Source organism: Papio anubis, chromosome 20, assembly GCF_008728515.1.
Source record: "Papio anubis isolate 15944 chromosome 20, Panubis1.0, whole genome shotgun sequence".
Classification (NCBI taxonomy): Eukaryota; Metazoa; Chordata; class Mammalia; order Primates; family Cercopithecidae; genus Papio; species Papio anubis.
This window is the reverse complement of record NC_044995.1, coordinates 847,443-866,831: the sequence shown is the minus strand read 5'-3', so window position 1 is coordinate 866,831 and position 19,389 is coordinate 847,443. Positions and strand designations below refer to the sequence as shown.

The 19,389-nt window shown below is 50.9% G+C and overlaps 1 long non-coding RNA gene across 2 annotated transcripts; it reads left to right on the top strand.

The window, feature by feature from the left end:
• Positions 1 to 223: 223 nt before the first annotated feature.
• LOC100999318 lies at positions 224 to 6,351 on the top strand. 2 transcript variants are annotated; one of them, XR_641027.2, is made up of 7 exons: positions 224 to 238; positions 614 to 736; positions 2,664 to 2,688; positions 2,803 to 2,856; positions 3,039 to 3,113; positions 3,221 to 3,319; positions 5,958 to 6,351. It is a non-coding gene; the product is annotated as an uncharacterized LOC100999318 (long non-coding RNA). The 2 variants fall into 2 exon arrangements; XR_002519006.2 differs by lacking the exon at positions 224 to 238 and having other exon boundaries at positions 605 to 736.
• The last annotated feature ends 13,038 nt before the right edge of the window (positions 6,352 to 19,389 follow it).

The window sequence follows — 19,389 nt, the reverse complement described above, 5'->3', positions numbered from 1 at the left end:
GGCTATGTTGCCCAGGCTGGTCTTGAATTCCTGGGCTCAAGCGATCCTCCCGCCTCTGCCTCCCACAGCGCTGGGGTTACAGGCGTGAGCCACCGCGCCCTGCGGCTGCAGGTCTTTATAAGGCAACTGTGCGCTCTGGAACGCTCCCTGAAAACCTCCTTCTCAACCCTCTCTCTCCTCCCTCACCTGGTCTACCCCAATCCTTCCCCCTTCGTCCCTCTCGCCCTTTCCAGGGAAGGTAAGGGACTCGAGAATCGCGCCCTGCTTCTCTCCCCACCGCGCCGTTCCCCAGCCCCCGCGGTGAAAGGACCACCCTTGAGGCTGATTCCGGGTCCAGTTGGGAGCGGCGGGCCCTGAACCACCTCCCCCCGCGGGCCGTACCATTCTGGCCGGGGGGGACCTGGGAGGGGACGCGCGGAGGGCTTCCCCCGGAGGCTGCCTCTCTCAAGACTCTCTCCAGCCCAACAGGGGGATGGGAAGGAGACTTGTGTGGAGGCCTCGGGCTGGGGGGTCGCCGTTCCCTTGTCCCCCGCCTCGGCGCCTCTCCGCCCACCACCCCTCCCTGGCATTGGTTGGCGCCAGAGGAAGCCGAGGCTCCATCCTTTCTGCGCAGGTTCCCGCCGCACTCGCGCAGACCTAGCGCGTCCAGCTGGGAGAGCGGTGTGGCCCCGGCGTCCGCTCCTCAGCGGATGTGGCGGCCCCGAGCCATGGCTCTCGCCGTGCGAGTCGTTTATTGGTAAGCGCAGCGGCCAGCGGCCCCCGTGTGCGACCCCCACCCGGGACCCGATCCTCCGCACCCTCGGAGCCGGGGTCTGGGAGCGTCGGGGAGAGGACCCATGGGGACCCCTGTATGGGAAAAAGGATTCCGGTGTGGGTGGGGTGGGCGTAGGGAGGGGTGAAAAACAGAGAGCGGTGGTGCCCGGCCCCCTCTTAGGCTTGCCACGTTGGGCATCTCGGGTTATAAAAGGTGGGACTGAGACGGGTGTGTGTCAATTTCGAACCCCCGACTCCGGGGCTCCGCTGGGAGGGGGCTGGTGATCAGCTTTGTAAAGGGACCTAAGGCTCCTCCACCCTAAGGCTTCCTCTCCCCCAATATCCGGAACAGTCGCGGGGTGGGGACAGTGAGAGCTCAGAAGGTTCGAGAATGTCTCAGCCTGTGTTTCAAAAGCACTTGAATTGTTGGCCTCTGCCCAGTGGGTTCCCTTGCCCACGAACCCCACTCCTTTTCTGGCCTCAGTTTTCCCGTCTGTGGCGAGAGGGAAGCTCTGTGTCAGCACTGAACACGCTTAATTTCTACAAGTCTCAGGAACGATATAATAGGGTAGGATATGAATTACTTTACGTTCTCTCCACTCCCCAGCACCTAATACTGTGCTGGCATGCAGGAGGTATTTAATAAATACCTGTCCAATGAATTTATCCTCCCAGGAATCCCTTAAGAGAGGGGAATTTTAGGCCAGGCGCTGTTGGTCACGCCTGTAATCCAAACACTTTGGGAGGCTGAGGCGGGGGGATCACTTTAGCCCAAGAGGTCGAGACCAGCCTGGGCAACACAGGGAGACGCCTCATCTCTACAGAAACTTGAAAAGTTAGCCGAGCATGGTGGTGCACACCTGTAGTCCCTGCTACTCCGGAGGCTGAGGCAGGAGGATCACTGGAGCCCGGAAGGCGGAGGTTGCAGTGAGCTGAGATGGCATAACTGCACTCCTACTTGGGCAGCAGAGCGAGACTCTCTCAAAAAACAAACAAAAAAGTGTAAATAGAGGGGAATGTTAGTTCTGTGTTACAGGTGAAAAAACAGGCTGGGACTGGGGTGGGGGGCAGGTCAGTAGCTTCAAGTCTGGACTGCAGGTGACAGGGGTAACTGGAACCTGGGTTCGCCGTCAGCTTTCCACTGTCTCTGCCTGCTCGACAAAGCAGAGGCAAGAGTAACATTTTGAGACGCCTACCAGGCCTGTGCACCAGATTCCAGTCCCAAAATAGCCTGCTGTGGGGGTTGGGTGAGCTTGTATTTCACCCTGGGGACTGGGAAGGTGTTCAGAACCTAGGAGCCGCAGGGCCAGGGTGCGGTGGTTCACGCCTGTCATCTCAGCACTTTGGGAGGCGGAGGCAGAGGCAGGCGGATCCCCTGAGGTCAGGACTTCCAGACCAGCCTGGCCAACATTGTGAAAATACAAACATTGGCAGGGCGTGGTGTAAGAAGCCAGGAGCCTGCAGGGTTTTCCTTGGAGTTTTTCAAGGGCTGTGGGTGAGGGTGGTGGGCACAGGGAGTAGGTGGGGACCTTATTTGTGCTGTTCTTCTCCTAATCCAGTTCTCCTGGTTTTCCCCCTGTCCCCGTCTCTCGCATTTGTGGTCTCGTCTCCTCTCTCCCCTTTTTCCGCTCCCCCTTCTCTGTCTCTTGCTTGGTGTTGGTATTCTGTGTGTCTCTGTGTGTCCCCGTGCCACCCCCTGTGCTGTGCCCCAACGCTCTGCCTGGCTGGTGCCTGTCTTCTCCCTTGAGGGCATCTGTCACCTCTTCTGCTTGGTCATCTGTATTGGCCTTTGTTTCTTCCTGGCCCCACCTTGCTCTCTCCCCCCACCGCCTGTCTCTACCCTCCTCTCCCCATCCCCCACTTCTCCCTCTCTCCCTCCCCGGCCTGGATGTCTTGAACTCTCCTACCAGTGGCGCTTGAGGCTACAAGTCCAAGGTAAGCAGGGTGGATGCCCGGGGACATTCCTGGAAGCTGGGGAGGGGTAGAGTGCATATCGGGAGGCGGGCTGACTGGTATGACCCCTACTGTGACCTCACACTGCATTTTCAGTATCTTCAGCTCAAGAAGAAGTTAGAAGATGAGTTCCCCGGCCGCCTGGACATCGTGAGTCTTGGGATGGGGAGAAAGACTTGAATACAGCCACTGTGTCAGTCCCCAGTGGCACTGGGTGGGGGTTAGGTTGGCCCTACTCCCTTCACCCATGTTCTCCATCCCTTGGGAAGGGGAGGGTCTCCCCAAGAGGACATCTCAGCCCCTCCAACATCCCCCCCCCCTCCTTTCCTCAGTGCGGCGAGGGAACTCCCCAGGCCACCGGGTTCTTTGAAGTAATGGTAGCTGGGAAGTTGATTCACTCTAAGAAGGTATGTCTGTCTGTCCGTCCTGCCTCATTTTGGGGCTAGCGTGGGCTCGGGGCTGAGGTTGGTGTCTTGGTCCCAGCTCACCCCTTCCGTCTTCCTCCCCTCCCTAGAAAGGCGATGGCTACGTGGACACAGAAAGCAAGTTTCTGAAGCTGGTGGCCGCCATCAAAGCCGCCTTGGCTCAGGGCTAATGCGCCCTGAAGGCAGAGGTGAGGGGGCCCACTAGACAGGGACACCTCCCTATGGATCTTCTCCCTGCCCCATGCTCTGAGTCCTTGGCCCAGGGTGGAGAGCCTGGAAGATGTGGGGGCACATCACGTGTGTCCTCAGAGCGAGCAGGATAAAGTTAGACCCGGGTGGTAAGATGGGGTCAGAGGTGTGCAGGGTGACAGCTGAGATAGGGTCAGAGGTGTGCAGGATGACAGCTGAGATGGGGTCAGAGGTGTGCAAGATGACAGCTGAGATGGGGTCAGAGGTGCGCGGGATGACAGCTGAGTTGGTGGTGGGGTCAGAGGTCTGCCCTAAAACAGCTCTCCTGGTTTGGGAAATGAAAAGGCGAAGCACCCAAATGGTTCAGAATCCGAACTCTCTAGGTCTTCGTGACTCCATTACAGGGAACAGTTCAAACCCAGCAGGGCATGTAATACATCTCACCAAGTTCCCAGCATGTTTTGAGACAGAATTTCCTTGCTCCACAATTTTCAAGTAGGTCAGTAATTATCATCGGGCTCGGAACCTGAGAATTAGTTCTAGGAATATTCCAGACCTGATGCAGCTGCAGAAACATTTCCACTTTAGAACTGAACATGAGTCCAAGAACGCTCTAGAAACAAATGCTAACTCTAGAACGGATTGTCTGCTCCAAAACAACCCTAGAGCTGACTCCCAGTTCCCCCCCGGTAGAGCTGAGAACGAAACACACCACCAGCTCCCAACACACTGTAAACCTGAGCTCCCCTTCCCAGCCCAGCAATGAGAAATGTGAGCCAGGCCCCCAAACACTAGAATTCACCACTAGTTCCCGGAGTTGGCTACTGGTTCCTTATATACTGTGTTTCTTTTTGAGGTGGAGTCTCGCTCTGTCTCCCGGGCTAAAATGCAGTGGCGCGATCTCAGCTCACTGCAGCCTCTGCCTCCCGGGTTCAAGCAATTCTCCTGCCACAGCCTCCCAAGTAGCTGGGATTACAGGTGCCCGCCACCACACTCAGCTAATTTTTGTATTTGTAGTAGGTCTTACCGTGTTGGCCAGGCTGGTCTTGAACTCCTGACTTGAGGTGATCCACCTGCCTTGGCCTCCCAAAGTGGTGGGATTATAGGCGTGAGCCACTGCACCCGGCCTCCTCATGCACTCTGAACCAAGTATTGTTTCCAACCTAATACATTGTGGAACAAGTGGCAATTTCTATATGAACCTCAGGCACAAAGTACTACTTTCCAGGACCTTCTGAGTCTGATTTTCCAGTTTTTAAGCCAGTGTGGTCCAGATAAGCTTGAAACCCAACCCATTCTAGAACTTTTACTAGCCCTTTGTAGTACTAGTTACTAGCCCTTTGTTCTGGTCTCTGGCACTCCAGGGCCTAGAGCATAGTTTACTTTTTGAGGTGGAGTCTGGCTCTGTCGCCCAGGCTGGAGTGCAGTGGCATGATCTCGGCTCACTGTAACATCTGCCTCCTGGGTTCAAGGGATTCTCGTGTCTCAGCCTCCTGAGTAGCTGGGATTACAGATGTCTGCCACCATGCCGGGCTAATTTTTGTATTTTTTTGTTTTGTTTTGTTTTTAGACGGAGACTCGCTCTGTCACCCAGGCTGGAGTGCAGTGGCACGATCTCAGCTCACTGCAAGCTCCGCCTCCCAGGTTCACGCCATTCTCTTGCGTCAGCCTCCTGAATAACTGGGGCTACAGGCGCCTGCCACCACGCCCGGCTAATTTTTCGTATTTTTTAGGAGAGACGGGGTTTCACAGTGTTAGCCAGGTTGGTTTTGAACTCCTGACCTCAGGTGATCCACCTGCTTCGGCCTCCCAAAGTGCCGGAGTTACAGGCGTGAGCCACCGCTCCCGGAGATACTTTTTACTCCCCTCTAAACTTCAGCACCAGTTCCCTCTCCATGCTGATCAAGAACAGTGTCCCATCCCAACACACTGTGGGCCCAAGTACCAGCTCCCAGCATGCCTTGTGCCAGAAAACTAATTTCAAATGCATTACACTGAAGTTCATTTCCTGGAATTCTTTACCAGAGCAGAATGAGGTCATGTTCAATGTGACTTGGGACGTGCCAATTTGAAGTAATGGAGAAACGATATCTTGCCTTATGTGCCGGTCTGAAACAAAGCAAATCCCTCTAGCATAAAGAAAAAGAAAAATGGAATTACCTAATTCCAAAGCTGCATCAGCTGAATGCATTGTGAACTGGTGCTATTGAGCATGGGGGCGGGGTACCACCATGCAGCCTTTGAATTTTTTTTTTTTTTTTTGAGACAGTATCGCTCTGTCACCCAGGCTGGAGTGCAGTGGCGCGGTCTCAGCACAGTGCAACCTCCACCTCTCTGGCTCAAGGGATTCTCCTGCCTCAGCCTCCCTAGTAGCTGGGATTACAGTTATGCACCACCACGCCCAGCTAATTTTTCTAGTTTTTGTAGAGATGGGTTTTTTTCACCATGTTGCCCAGACTGGTCTCTAAAACTCCTGGGCTCAAGTGATCCGCCTGCCTCAGCCTCGCAAAGTGCTGGGATTACAGACATGAGCCACGGCACCCGGCTATCTTTCTTCCTTTTAACGCGGGCCCCAAGCCTGGCCTCTCTTCCTGCAAACTGACTCCCTCCCCCAACCACCTCTTTTTCTCTCCACAGTCCAGCGACCTTGACCCAGCCCCTCTCAGCAGACGCTTCATGATAGGAAGGACTGAAAAGTCTTGTGGACGCCTGGTCTTTCCCTGATGTTCTCGTGGCTGCTGCTGGGGGCAGAGATTGACGCCGCTGGTCTTTGCCTCTGTGTGGGAGTCTGTGTGTATGTGTCTTCCCCGGAATCCACACCACCCCACCCTCCTCCTGTCCCCTGGTTTCATCATCTCTCTTTGCATACCCCATGTCTTCCCCAGTTGTCCCCTGGAGTTTGGGGGACGTCCCGCCTCAGGCATCCTTCTCAAGGGGAAGCCAAGAGAGGCATCAGGATGGGTGAGTTTCTGATTGCGGCGACGTTTGCAACCATTCACGATTCAATAAATACTGCAGGAGTTGAACCGAACGTGCCTGTGAGGAGTGTATCCTGTTTTACCCCTGGGCCTCCTCCCTCCAGGACCCTGTCCCAGAAACGAGCGACCGCATGTTGAGTGTTCGTTGCACCGGCCCTCTGTAAGGAAGCACCTTACAGCGATGCTGAGGTTATTTTTTGAGACAGTCTTGCTCTGGAGTGCAGGGGTGCGATCCCAGCTCACTGCAGCCTCCCTCTCCCAGGTTCAAGTGATTCTCCTGTCTCAGCTTCCCGAGTAGCTGGGACCACAGGTGTGCACCACCATGCCTGGCTAATTTTTCTTTTTTTTTTTTTTTTTGAGACGGAGTCTTGTTCTGTCATCCAGGCTGGTGTGCAGTGGTGCAATCTCGGCTCACTGCAACCTCTGCCTCCAGGGTTCAAGCGATTCTCCTGCCTCAGCCTCCCACGTGGCTGGAATTACAGGTGCCCGCCACCATGCCCAGCTAATTTTTTGTATTTTTATTAGAGATGGGGTTTCACTGTGTTGGCCAGATGGGTCTCGAACTCCTGACCTTGTGACCCTCCCGCCTCAGCCTCCCAAAGTGCTGGGACTACAGGTGTGAACCACCGTGCTGTACCTAATTTTGTATTTTTTTTTTTTTTTGAGACGTGAGTCTCGCCTGTCAGCTTCCAGGCTGGAGGCAGGGGAAGGATCTCGTCACTGCAAGCCTCAGCCCCGGTTCACGCCATTCTCCTGCCTCCTGCGCTGGATTACAGGCCACCGCTAATTTTGTATTTTAGTAGAGACGGGTTTCACCTGCAATCCTGATTTCTCCCTGACTCCGTGATCCACTACTGCCTCCCGGAAGTGCTGGGATTACAGGCGTGAGCCACCGCGCCCGGCCTAATTTTTGTATTTTTATTTATTCTTTTTTTTTTTTTTGAGACGGAGTTTCGCTCTATCGCCCAGGCTGGAGTGCAGTGGCCAGATCTCAGCTCACTACAAGCTCTGCCTCCCGGGTTCACGCCATTCTCCCGCCTCAGCCTCCCAAGTAGCTGGGACTACAGGCGCCCGCCACCTTGCCCGGCTAGTTTTTTTTTTTGTACTTTTTAGTAGAGACGGGGTTTCACCATATTAACCAGGATGGTCTCGATCTCCTGACCTCGTGATCCGCCCGTCTCGGCCTCCCAAAGTGCTGGGATTACAGGCTTGAGCCACCGCGCCCGGCTATTTATTCTTATTTGTTTATTTTTGAGATAGAGTCTCGCTCTGTCACCCAGGCTGGAATGCAGTGGTGTGATCTCTGCTCACTGCAACCTCTGCCTCCCGGGTTGAAGCGATTCTCCTGCCTCAGCCTCCTGAGTAGCTGGGGCTACAGGCTTGTGCCATCATGCCCAGCTAATAGGATTTTATATTTTTAGTAGAGACGGGGTTTCACCATGTTGATCAGGCTGGTCTTGAACTCCTGACCTCGTGATTTACCCGCCCTCGGCCTCCCAAAGTGCTGGGATTATAGGCATGAGCTGCCACGCCTGGCTGTTTTTGTAACTATTGATAGCCGTGAAGTGCATGCACACTTGACTCCAATCAGGTGCAATTTTAAACTGATTCACTCAAACCTTGACCCACTCATTCTGGGAGGACAGAAATAAAATGGTTCCTCCCCCAAGTCAAATGCTGACTCCTGAAACCCACCACATTCCATGGATCTCTGCCCAGTGACATTTGGGAAATGTAAGACAGCCATCAACAGTAGCATCAAGAGGCCGGGTGCAGTGGCTCATGCTTGTAATCCCAGCACTTTGGGAGGCAAAGGTAGGCGGATTGCTTGAGGCCATGAGTTTGAGACCAGCCTGGCCAACATGGTGAAACCCCATCTCTACTAAAAATACAAAAATTAGCCGGCTGGTGGCAGGTGCCTGTGGTCCCAGCTACTCAGGAGGCTGAGGTATGAAAATCGCTTCAACTCGGGAAGCAGAGGTTGCAGTGAGCTGAGGTTATGCCACTGCACTCCATCCTGGGTGACACAGTGAGACACTGTCTCAAAGAAACAAGCCCCCACGTGGCTTCATTTCTAATGATTCTGAGATTTTCTTAGTATGACAGTCCTTTGGTAGTATAGTTCATTTTTTTTCTAAGGTTCTCCCTGTGTCACCCAGCTAGAGTGCTGTGTATGATCATGGCTCGCTGCAGCCTCGACCTCCTGGGCTCAAGTGATCCTCCTACCTCAGCCTCCTGTGTACCTGGAACCACAGGCACATGCCAACATGCCTGGCTCATTTTCTAATTTTTTTTTTTTTGTAGAGATAGAGTCTTGCTATTTTGCCCAGGTGGTCTCAAACTCCTGACCTCAGGCGATCTGCCTGCCTTGGCGTCCCAAAATGCTGGAATTATAGGCGTGAGCCACTGCGCCCGGCCTTGGTGGTGTAGTTCTAAGCTAGGTAGAGAGAGATCACAGAGAGTGGCATCTGAACATCTGAGACTCAATGGAGGTTCCGTAATCCCATTTGCCAACTGGTCTCACATTTGAGGTCAGCTGGGTATCATCATCCTCAGTTGTCAGCACTCCACCTGTTAGCCAAGCCACACTGTGGCACCAGGTAATCATTTAAATGACACATGACTTTTCAGTCCTTTAAGCAAGAAATCTGGCAGGGCCAGGCTAGATTGGCTTATGCTTCAGTGGGAACAAACCAGAACGAATGTACATCTCCATGGGTGAACACAGCACGTGCAGAGCCCTCTCCAGGGCAACAGTTCTGCTTCTAGTCAGAAATGTAGAGCAATGCTGTCCAATAGAACTTTCTGCACGATGGAATTTTTTTTTTTTTTGGTTTTTTTTTGAGATGGAGTTTCACTCTTGTTCCCCAGACTGGAGTGCAATGGCGGGACCTTGGCTCACTGCAACCTCTACCCGCCAGGTTCAAGCGATTCTCCTGCCTCAGCCTCCCAAGTAGCTGAGATTACAGGCGCCCGCTTATAGCCACCACTCCCAGCTAATTTTTTTTTTTTTAATGTATTTTTAGTAGAGATGGGGTTTCACCATGTTGACCAGGTTGGTCTCAAAACGCCTAACCTCAGGTGGTCCGCCCACCTCGGCCTCCCAAAGTGGTGGGATTACAGGGAGAGCCACTGCGCTGGCCAGCACGATGGAATTTTTCTCTATCTGCCCTGCCTAACACCATAGTCACTGACTTCATGTTGCTGGTGACAACTTGAAATGTGGCATGACCAAGGAACTGAATGATTAAATTTACGTTTGGCCAGGCACGGTGGCTTACGCCTGGAATCCTAACACTTTGGGAGGCTGAGCTGGGAGGATCACTTGAGCCCTGGAGTTTGAGACCAGCCTGGGCAACATAGTAAGACCCTGTCTCTACAAAAAATACAAAAAACAGCCAGGCATGGTGGTGCATGCCTGTAATCTCAGCTATTTGGGAGGCTGAGGTGGGAGGATTGCTTGAGCCCAGGAGGTTGAGGCTGCAGTGAGCTGTGATGGCACCACTGCCCTCCAGCCTGGGCGACTGAGTGTCTGTCTCAAAAAAAAAAAAAAGAAAAAAAAAAAACAAAACACATTCAACCCATGTAATATGTGCTTGTTACCAGACAGTGCAATTCTGCATTCTGTTGCTGCACCTGGCCCCAAAGCAGCTTTAGTGAACAGAGCGGAGAGAGCATAGGCAATCTTGCATTGCCTTTTCTTTCATTTTTTTTGAGACGGAGTCTTACTCTATTGCCCAGGCTGGAGTGCAGTGGTGTGATCTCAGTTCACTGCAACCTTCACCTCGCAGGTTCAAGCGATTGTCTTGCTTCAGCCTCCCGACCAGCTGGGACTACAGGCATACGTCACCACATCTAGCTAATTTTTGTATTTTTAGTAGAGATGGGGTTTCACCATGTCGGCCAGGCTGGTCTCGAACTCCTGACCTGGTGATCTACCTGTCTCGGCCTCCCAAAGTGCTGGGATTACAGATGTGAGCCACCGTGCCCGGCCTGCTTTTCTTGTTTTTAAAGAGATGAAGGTATCGCTGTGTCGCCCAGGCTGGAGTGTAGTGGCATGATCGCGGTTCACTGCAGCCTGGAACTTCTGGGCTCAAGCCATCTTGCCCCCTCAGCCTCCCGACCAGCTGGGACTACAAGCGCACCACTACTCCCAGCTAATTTATTGTTTTCATTTTGGAGGGAACTGGGCGGGGATGGGGCACGGTGGGAGGCCTTGCTGTGTTGCTCAGGCTGGTCTCCAACCTGGCTTCAAGCGATCTTTCCCGCCTTGGCCTTCAGAGCAGGCATTGGCTGCTAAAGGCGTCAGCTCGGAAGTGATGCGTATCAGCTTTCGTCAGAGCCCATTGGCCAGAACCAGTTACACAGCCCCGCCCACTTTCCGAACCCCTACCACGAAACTCCCGCCCACCTGCAGAACTTGGCTGGGGAACCTAATTTTCCTATGTTTAGGAAGGAGATGAGAACTTGAAAACTTGGTGAGCACTACAAATATCTACCAGGGCTGTTGTTTTAATTGTACCGTATGCATGAAAACGCCACCATCTGATTTTGGAGTAATCAAGACAATTCATACCTTCAAAGAATTCAGCTTGAACATCACCCAGCCTGAAAGGGGAGACACCACGAATTCCTTTCTAACAGCGACAGCATGTGGCCACGTCCGAGAACTGCATCTTCTCAGTTCGCCTCGGATCACTGCGGAAGACCAGGAATCCCTGCGGAATCCCTGTGGGTCACCAGGAATAACTTCCGGTCATCTAGATTTAGGATAGTCAAGTGAAACACCATTTTTGGATTGGTGACATGACACTTTCTTTTTAAATACTAAAATTTAGCCGTGCGCGGTGGCTCACACCTGTAATCCCAGCACTTTGGGAGACCGAGGAGGGCGGATCACCAGGTCAAGAGATCGAGACCATCCTGGCTAACATGGTGAAACCCTGTCTCTACTAAAAATGCGAAAAGGAGCCGGGCGTCGTGGTGCGCTCCTGTAGTCCCAGCTACTCGGGAGGCTGAGGCAGGAGAATCGCTTGAAGCCAGGAGGGGGAGGTTGCAGTGAGCCGAGATCCTTCCACTGCACTCCAGCCTGGGTGACAGAGTGAGACTCCATCTCAAAAAAAATAAATAAAAAATAAAAAATAAATAAAAAAAATTTTCTGGGTACATAGTAGGTGTATCTATCTATGGGGCACATGGGCTATTTTGATACAGGCATACAATGCATACTAATAACATCAGGGTAAATGAGGTATCTATTCCCTCAAGCATTTAACTTTTGTGTTACAAATAATGCAATTAAACTCTTTTTTTTCTTTTTCTTTTTTTGAGACGGAGTCTGTCACCCAGGCTAGAGTGCAGTGGCAAGATCTTGGCTCACTGCAACCTCTGCCTCCTGGGTTTAAGCGATTCTCCTGCCTCAGCCTCCTGAGTAGCTGGGATTACAGGGGTCCATCACCGCGCCTGGCTAATTTTTGTATTTTTAGTAGAGATGGGGTTTCACCATGTTGGCCAGGATGGTCTCGATATCTTGATCTTGTTATCCTCCCGCCTCGGCCTCCCCAGTGCTGGGATTATACGCATGAGCCACCACACCTGGCCTTTTTTTGTATTTTTAGTAGAGACGAGGTTTCACCCTGTTGGCCAGGCTGGTCTCAAACTCCTCACCTCAGGTGATCCACCCGCCTCAGCCTTCCAAAGTACTGGGATTACAGGTGTGAGTCACTGTGCCCAGTCATACAGGTGTGAACCACACTGTGCCTGGCCAGGAGATTCTTTTTAATTTAGCAGTTTTCAGAACATTAAATTGGAGCCTCAACAACTTTCTCTAGTTTTTTTCTCTCTCTTTTGAGGACTATTGTGAACCCATGAACTTTTATGCATCTGACGTCTTTCAATCCATTGAAGCTCTTCTTTGTAAGCTCAAGTTGTTCAGCTTTTGGTTTCTTTTCTTTTTAAAAAATATTATTATAGAAACGGGGTATTGCTGGTTGCCTGGCTGGTCTCGAATTCCTGGGCTCCAGCGATTTGCCAGCTTCGACCTCCCGAGGCAGGAGGGGCTTTTGTTTTATCCAAGCTGTCTGTCCCCACCCCCTCCCCCAGTAGCCTGTCGGGTGTCTCCTGCCTCCAAATCGGATCTAATTCTCCCTCTGCTCTGCTGAGGCTGGCCTGGCTTAAGAGGATTGGGACACTTGCTAAATGGGACCAGGACAGGGTCAGAGAACCAGCGCTGGGGAGACCCAAGGGCCAGGATTGCCACCAGGGGGCAGCAGAGGAGAGGCAGAGTGGCAGAAAGAAGAGGTGGGGGTGCTTCCATCTCACCGCGGGCAGGAGGAGGGCGGGGTGGTGGACCGGGAGGGGATGGTATAGAGATCCGCCCACACCCACCTGAGTGGGTTAACAATACTTACATGGTCACTGGATACATATTGAAAAATGAGGCCGGGCCCAGTGATTCATGCCTGTAATCTCAACACTAGGAGGTTGAGATGGGAGGGTCTCTGGAGGTCAGGAGTTCGAGACCAGCCTGGGTAACGTGACAAAATCTCGTTTCTACCAAAAATAAAAAAAATTAGCCAGGCGTGGTGGCATGTGCCTGTGATCCCAGTCACTCGGGAGGCTGAGGTGGGAGGATCCCTTGAACCCAGGAGGTGGAGGTTACAGTGAGCTGAGATCACACCATTGCACTCCAGCCTGGGCGACAGAGCAAGACCCTGACTCAAAAAACAAACAAATGAAAAAACAACAACAAAAATAATTGAAGATGTAGGCCAGACGAGGTGGCTCATGCCTGTAATCCCAGCACTTCAGGAAGCCAAGGTGGTTGGATCACTTGAGGTCAGGAGTTCAAGACCAGCCTGGCCAACATAGTGAAACCTCGACTCTACTAAAAACACAAAAATTAGCCGGGCATGGTGGCGGGTGCCTGTATTCCCAGCTACTTGGGAGGCTGAGGCAGGAGAATTGCTTGAACCTGGGAGGTGGAGGTTGCAGTGAGCTGAGATCGCATCACTACACTGTAGCCCGTGGGTGACAGAGAGAGACTTCATCTCAAAAAAATAAATAAATAAAAAATAAAAAGAGAGAGAGACTGACACTTAGAAAAAGACCAAGAACATTCTGTATGTGATGCTATTATTAGCCATAATAATGGCAGATATGGTTTGTTGATCACTGACCATAATCAGTGTTAAGATTTACATGATTTGACTCATCTAACCCTTCTCCAAACCCTCCCTTTCACCAAAAAATCTTTCATATTAAAAATTCACAGAGTTTTTTGTTTGTTTGTTTGTTTGTTTGTTTTTGAGACGGAGTCTCGCTCTGTCGCCCAGGCTGGAGTGTAGTGGTGTGATCTCGGCTCACTGCAACCTCTGCCTCCCGGGTTCAAGAGATTCTCCTGCATCAGTTTCCCGCGTAGCTGGGACTACAGGCGCATCACCACACTTGGCTAATTTTTTATTTTATTTTTATTTATTTTTATTTTATTTTTTCTGAGATGGAGTTCTGCTCTTGTTGCCCAGGTTGGAGCGTAATGGCGTGATTTCGGCTCACTACAATCTCTGCCTCCCAGGTTCAAGCAATTCCCCTGCCTCCCAAGTAGCTGGGATTACAGGCATGTGCCATCATGCCCAGCTAATTTTGAATTTTTAGTAGTGACGGAGTTTCTCCTTGTTGGTCAGGCTGTTCTCGAACTCCCAACCTCAGGTGATCCGCCCACCTCGGCCTCCCAAAGTGCTGGGATTACAGGCATGAGCCACCTCGCCTGGCCCCATTCATAGAGTTTTAAAACATCAACTTTTAAAGATAGATGTTTTCTTTTCTTTTTTTTTTTTTTTTTTTTTTTTTGAGACGGAGTTTCACTTTGTCACCCAGGCTGGGGTGCAGTACCGGATCGCAGCTCACTGCAAGCTCTGCCTCCCAGGTTTACGCCATTCTCCTGCCTCAGCCTCCTGAGTAGCTGAGACTACAGGCGCCCGCCACCTCGCCCAGCTAGTTTTTTTTTTTTTTGTATTTTTTAGTAGAGATGGGGTTTCACCGTGTTAACTAGGGTGGTCTCGATCTCCTGACCTCGTGATCCGCCCGTCTCGGCCTCCCAAAGTGCTGGGATTACAGGCTTGAGCCACCGCGCCTGGCCGATAGATGCTTTCTTTAGATAAAACACACTTGTCTTAAGTGTTCAGTATAATTGCATTGATAAATGTATACAACTGGTTGGTGGCTAATGCCTGCAATCCCAACACTTTGGGAGGCTGAGGCAAGAGTATCACTTGAACCCAAGAGTTCAAGACCATCCTGGGCAACATAGCAAGGCCCTGTCTCTACAAAAAATTAAAAAATTGACTGGTCGTGGTGGTGTGCACGTGTAGTGTTAGCTACTTTGGAGGCTGAGGTGAAAAGATCACTTGAGCCTGAGAGGTTAAGCTGCAATGAGCCATGTTTGTGCCACTGCACTCCAGCCTGTGTGACAGAGCGAGACCCGTCTCAAAGAGCATCAAAAATAAAGTATACAACTATGATACCGGCACCCAAACAAGAAGCATCCATCAGCCCCAAAAGTTCCCTGGGACCTTTTTGCAGTCATTTTTCTGTTCATTCCCACACCTGCCTGGGCAACCACCAATCAGATTTCTTTAACTATAGAATATTTCCTTTTGTCTCTTCTAGAATTTCATATAAATGAAATTGTATCATATATAGCTTTCTGTAACTACGGATTACTTCCATATCTTCTAGAATTTCATAGAAATGAAATGGCACCACATACAGCCTCTTGTGTCTGGCTTCTTTCACCCAACATAATGATTCTGAGATTCTTCCATATCACATGTGTATCCACAACTTGTTCCTTTTCAGTGCTGTGTTATAGTCCATTGTATGGACATACAATAATTTGCTTAACCGTTCACTCGGGTTGTTTCTGTTTTGGTCTTTTATGAATAAAGTTGCTATGAACATTCTTGTACAAGTCTTCCTGTGGACATGTTTATTTCTTTTTTTTTTTTTTTTTTTTTGAGACGGAGTCTCGCTCTGTCGCCCAGGCTGGAGTGCAGTGGCTGGATCTCAGCTCACTGCAACCTCCGCCTCCCGGGTTTACGCCATTCTCCTGCCTCAGCCTCCGGAGTAGCTGGGACTACAGGCGCCCGCCACGTCGCCCGGCTAGTTTTTTGTATTTTTTTAGTAGAGATGGGGTTTCACTGTGTTAGCCAGGATGGTCTCGATCTCCTGACCTCGTGATCCGCCCATCTCGGCCTCCCAAAGTGCTGGGATTACAGGCTTGAGCCACCGCGCCCGGCCGTTTATTTCTTATTTATTATTTTTCTTGAGACAGGGTCTTGCTCTGTCACCGAGGCTGGAGTATAGTGATCATGGCTTGCTCTATCCTTGTCCCAGGCTCAAGTGATCCTCCCACCTCAGCTTTCTAAGTAGCTGGGATTACAAGTGTGTGCCATCATGCTTAGTTAATTTTAATATTTTTGTAGAGATGGGGTATCATTATATTGCCCAGACTGGTCTCAAGCAGTCCTCTTGCCTCAGCTTCCCGAAGGGCTGGGATTACAGGCATGAGCCACCATGCCCGTCTTTCTTTTTTTTTTTTTGAGATGGAGTCTTGCTCTGTTGTCAGGTTGGAGTGCAGTGGCATGATCTTGGCTCACTGCAACCTCCACCTCCCAGGTTGAAGCAATTCTCCTGCCTCAGCCTCCCAAGTAGCTGGGACTATAGGCACGTACCACTATACCTAGCTTTTTTTTTTTTTTGAGACGGAGTCCCACTCTATCACCCAGGCTGGAATGCAATGGTGTGATCTCGGCTCACTGCAACCTCCGCCTCCCGGGTTCAAGTGATTCTCCAGTCTCAGCCTCCTGAGTAGCTGGGATTATAGATGCACACTACCATGCCTGGCTAATTTTTGTATTTTTAGTAGAGATGGGGTTTCACCATGTTGGCCAGGCTGGTCTCGAACTCCTGACCTTGTGATCAGCCTGCCTCAGCCTCCCAAAGTTCCGGGATTACAGGCGTGAGCCACTGCGTCCAGTCAGTTTACATTTTTCATCATATATGCAGAGACAATCAGGTGTGTCTGTGGAACATCTACAACATGTTGTTCCACTCACTGCCCAAATCAGGGAGAGGAGATTCTGCAGGTTCATTTTGTCTTCCTGAGGAGTCTCTCTGGGGTTTATATAGGGGAAGGGCTCCAGGAGACCCTGACAGCACCTACTTCTGTAACTGAAGTCTCATGGCCAGTAAGGAAGCATGAAAAGGTGCCAGCATGGGCTTGAGAAGGGTTATGACATCATCCACCAATATGTCCCATCTCCCCTTCAACTCTTCTCTGACCCGGCTGAGATTCTGCAGATGCTGCCTCACCTGGCTCTAAGAGGATTGGGGCAGGTGGTGAGTTAGATTAGGTCAAGGCCGGGGAAACCTGCTAGGGAGAAACGCAGGGACTGAGAGGGAGGGAGAGAGACTAGGGAAGGAGAGGGAAGGGGGAGCACGGGTCTGCACAGGGCAGAGAGAGATAGGAGATGAGTCAGAGGAGGGAAGAGATATGGGAGGAAGGTGTGTCTAAATGGCAAAATAATAAGATCACCCATTTACTCCGAGCTTCCTGAAAGCTAGGCTCTGTGCTGGGCTTGTAAATGGCACAGTTCCATGTTGCTACACCCCACACATATGGAGAAGATGTAGTTGTTACCCAAAGTCTCATGGACATTCAGCTGTCCACAGGTCCTCCTCCAAAGAGTCCAAGAAGCAGATGAGCTGGGTATCACTCGATAGAGTGGAGGGTTTAAGGGCTGTGCCCTTTGGCTGGGTGGACTGGTCCATGCTCCGACTGAATCTTTTCAGTCTTCTCAGAAAGGCACTTAAACACCCTGAGGTTTGGTGTAACCCCCCATAGGCAAAGGGATTATAGGCTGCCAGCCTCAAAGGACCTTTTGTAAGGATATTAGAGCGCACAGGACAGCTGCTGTCACATGGGAAGTGACACAGGCTGGGGAGACCCTGTCTGTTCTGATTTAGAGGGCAGGAGACTCCCATGCCTCAGTTTCCCCTTTTCTTTGCACCTCACTCTCCCTCTCTCCCTCTCTCCCTGCCCCTCAGTCTCTCCCTTTTTCCACCGCTCTGCCTCCCTTGGGACGGTCTCAGTGTGGTTTTCTGTGTACATCCCTCTCAGGGTCTCTCTGAGGAGCAGGAGGGTTTTTCATTATATCCCGGCAGTCTGTCCCCACCTCCAACCGCAGCCTGTCACATGTTTCCCCCAAATCCGCACTAATTCTCCCTATGTTTTGCTGAGGCTGGCCTGACCTAAGAGGATTGAAGCATTTGCTAAATGAGACTTGGACAGGGTCAGAAAACTAGCTGTGGGAAGACACAGGGGCCAGGATGGCCGCAAGGTGATGGCAAAAGAAGCAGGAGAGGAGAGGACAGAGGCAAGGGGTGGCATGCTATTGGTGCAAGGACATAGAGACCAAGAACCCAATAGAGACTTTTTGTAGAGCCAGTCATGGTGGCTCACACCTGTAATCCCAGCAGTTTGGGAGGCCAAGGTGAGGGGATCACTTGAACCCAGGAATTCAAGACCAGCCTGGGCAACGTGGTGAGACCTTGTTTCTGCAAAAAGTAAAAGGAGATTAGCCAGGCATCGTGGTGTGTGCCTGTGGTCCCAGCTACTCAGAAGGCTGAGGTGGGAGGATCACTTGAGCCTGGGAGGTTGAGGTTGTAGTGAGCTGTGATTGTGTCACTGCACTCTAGCCTGGGCAACAGAGTAAGATCGTGTCAAAAAAAAAAAAAAAAAAAAAAAAGCCAGGTGTGGTGGCTCATACCTGTAATCCCAGCACTTTGGGAGGCTGAGGCTAGCGGATCAATGAGGCCAGGAGTTCAAGACCAATGTAGCCAACATGGCTAAACCCCGTCTCAACTAAAAATACAAAAAATTAGTTGGGCATGGTGGTGCACGCCTGTAAACCCAGTTACTCAGGATGCTGAGGCATAAGAATCACTTGAACCTGGGAGGCAGAGGTTGCAGTGAGCTAAGATGATGCCATTGCACTCCAGCCTGGGCAACAGAGTGAGACTATCTCAAAAAAAAAAAAAAAAAAAAAAGACCAAAAAATAAAGGGGGTTGGCGGGTGTGATGTAGCTCAAACCCATAATCCCAGCACTTTGGGAGGCGAGATTGGATCCTGAGGTCAGGAGATCGAGACCATCCCTGGCTAACATGGGTGAAACCAGATCTCTAAAATACAAAAACTAGCCCGAGAGGCGTGGTGGTGACTGTAATCTTCTCGGAGGCTAAAGAGGCAGGAGATGGCGTGAACCTGGGGTGGCGGACTTGCAGTGAGGCGAGATCAGCATGCTACCTCAGCCTGGGTGGAAGCCTGGCCAGCGAGACTCCGTCTCAACAAAGGCAAAGAGTTTGTAGATACAGACTCATACATTAATGAACCCTTGATTTATGACAAAATACAAAACAAATTGCAAGTTCTCAATAAATTGGCAACTGGAAATCCATGAGAAAGGAAAAATCCTTACTTCACATCATACACAATAAATTATACATGTATTAAAGACCTAAATATGAAAGGTAAAACTAAAAATTTAGAGAAAAAAATGGAATACCTTCCTCATCATGTGATGATGCAAGATTTCTTTTTCTCTTGTTGGTTACCTGATCTTGGAGAAAGTTGTTTTTTTTTTTTTTGGAGATGGAGTCTCACTCTGGCACCCAGGCTGGAGTGCAGTGGCATGATCTTGGCTCACCGCAACCTTCACCTCCTGGGTTCAAGCAAGTCTTCCGCCTCAGCCTCCTGAGTAGCTGGGATTACAGGCATGTGCCATCACACCTGGCTAATTTTTGTACTTTTAGTAGAGGTGAGTTTTCACCATGTTGGCCAGGCTGGTCTCAAACTCCTGGCCTCAAGTGATCCACCTGCCTCAGCCTCCCAAAGTGCTGGGATTACAGATGTGAGCCACTGTGCCTGGCCTGGAGAAAGATAATTTAGACAAGCCATTAAAAAAAAAAAAAGTATTACTCTTAGAAGGAAAAAGTGAGAAAATGGAGCAATTTTCAAAGCAGTAAGCTGGTC